Below are 2,226 nucleotides of genomic sequence, written 5' to 3'. Positions count from 1 at the left end.
GTGTCTCTGCCTGTCTATCTCTCTCCTACTCACTCATTCATTCACTCACTCACTCATTCGCCCAAACTCACTCTCTCACAGACTTCCTCCTACATGACATCTATAGAATCCTTAAAAACCTGATTAGGTTTCTAATCGAGCTCATTTCCTTGCTTCATTTTCTAAGCAACACACAGGAGCCAGTTGATAATTAAGGACTATCTCTCCTTAATGCCATGCACACACGTACAGTTAATTACATATTTATACACACACACACATACCTGAAGCCTGCTAGTCTTTGAATGAGCTCTTCAATGGACCACCATCACTATCCATTTCACAGAACATGAGCAAATGTAGCTGTCCTTGATAAAAACAATAGTGCCGCAGTCGCCCTGGCAACCTGAGGGTGGGACCACAGAGGTGTGTGTAAAAATAGCTTTTCCAGACCGCGCCAGTCACCTGTGGTACTTTTCGGGCGGCCTCCACTTATGCCATTTAGTCACTTCCTGGAACACGTGCGATTGGTTGTTGGGGAGAGCGTGACTATCAAAGACTCTGGTCCCAGTGGTAGTGCTGGTCTAAGTACAGGAAGGGGGCCGCAGGAATGGGTTTGAAGACTTGGCTATGTTTCTTTGTTTTTTGTTGTGTTTTTTTATTTAATTTTACTTCAGTTTGAGGCACCGTGGAGATGTTAAATTGTCTTCCCACTGAAGTAGGACTTTTGTGAGGCTTGATTTTTGCGGGGCTTGTTATTTGTTTATTTGTGCAATTTTTTCTCATTGCAATCTCGGCCAAAATCACCTACCTCATCCACTCCCGACAACTACCCCCCCCCCCCCTCCCGCCCCATTTTCAATAATCACTTGGAACAAGCTGGCAATCGACTGCTACGGCCAATTGGCTGCTGGCCCCGGGAGGGAGAAACCAATCAAGGAAAAAGGGTCTGACTTCTAATTTGTCCCGTCAAAACCCCAAAGAACTATCGTTAATCTATTATGCTGAGGTCAAAAACTGGATGTCAGGTCGAATCACACATGCCCGTGGCACAACCTACCATGCGGTCATAAGGCCAGCAGTGTGTCAAGTTATTCAAGTGAAATGATCTGAGATGATTTATACATTTGTATCTGTGGTAATTAAACAAAGGTTTAGCTTGAGTGGTACAGGAAGGGAATTTGACCCACAGACTAAATCAAACTACTTTTTTGTTAATATAAAATATTGCATATATAATGCTGTCAATTCAGAGAAGAAAAACGATGTACAGTATACTAAACGATGACACTATCAATATCTTGAAGTGTATCGAGATTGACTGGCTGCTTGTTACTGTGTTGCAAATGCAGCAAGAGACTGATCAAAAGATTTGAGTTACTCAAGCCAGCTGTGCCTGTGTGTGTGTGTGTGTGTGTCAGGAGATTGTAATCCTTGGGTTGCAGTCTGGTGAACACAAACACACACACAACTCTCTCTGTAGTATGGCCAACACACACTCTCACACACACACACACACACACACACACACACACAGACAAGCACACATCCCAGAGTGAGCATATTTATCAGTGGCTGACATGTGTTTCTTGTCTTTATTAGTACTTTGGCACCCAATCTGTGGACCATGTGACAGTGATGGAGCAGTCCATCTCACCAACACGAGGGGGGTGGAGGGGGTGTGTGTGTGTGGTGGGGGGGGTGCATTAAAGGGGGGGGGGGGGGGGGGGGGGTGCTGGTACTGGTGTGCCCCACATCCTCCAGCATGGCTCCATTACCAAACACTAGCACAGCGGAGATACGTTCCACGGTGACGGATCACCGTGGCAACCCGTTCGGAAGTATGGTAAAGACGCCCCATGGTTTATGCAAGCTGATGAAGTCTATTCTGGAAACCTATTATGGAAAAGTCTCACAACAGCCAGGAAGGCGCACTCACACACCCACTTAACGACACGCACACACTTACTGTAGACACACACACTCACTCACACACACACACTCACGTTGTGAGCAGGACTGGGGGATGCTGGGAGCAGGTCCAGTCGGTGTTAACTAAGCAGCAGCACCCAGGCCCAGTCACGGTCTGCCTCCCACCGATCCCTCAGCCGTCCAATTACGGCCCTCTCCTGAAGAGGATTCTGGGTATTTAGAGTTTAGAGGGCCTGGCTGCTCACCAGAAGAGACACAGGTGTTCACCTGGACAAAACCGACAAACAAAGTTCCCTTTTGTCTTCTATTGTTTGT

The sequence above is a fragment of the Hypomesus transpacificus genome, chromosome 21 (assembly GCF_021917145.1).
Source record: "Hypomesus transpacificus isolate Combined female chromosome 21, fHypTra1, whole genome shotgun sequence".
Taxonomy (NCBI): domain Eukaryota; kingdom Metazoa; phylum Chordata; class Actinopteri; order Osmeriformes; family Osmeridae; genus Hypomesus; species Hypomesus transpacificus.
This window is presented reverse-complemented; position numbering follows the sequence as displayed.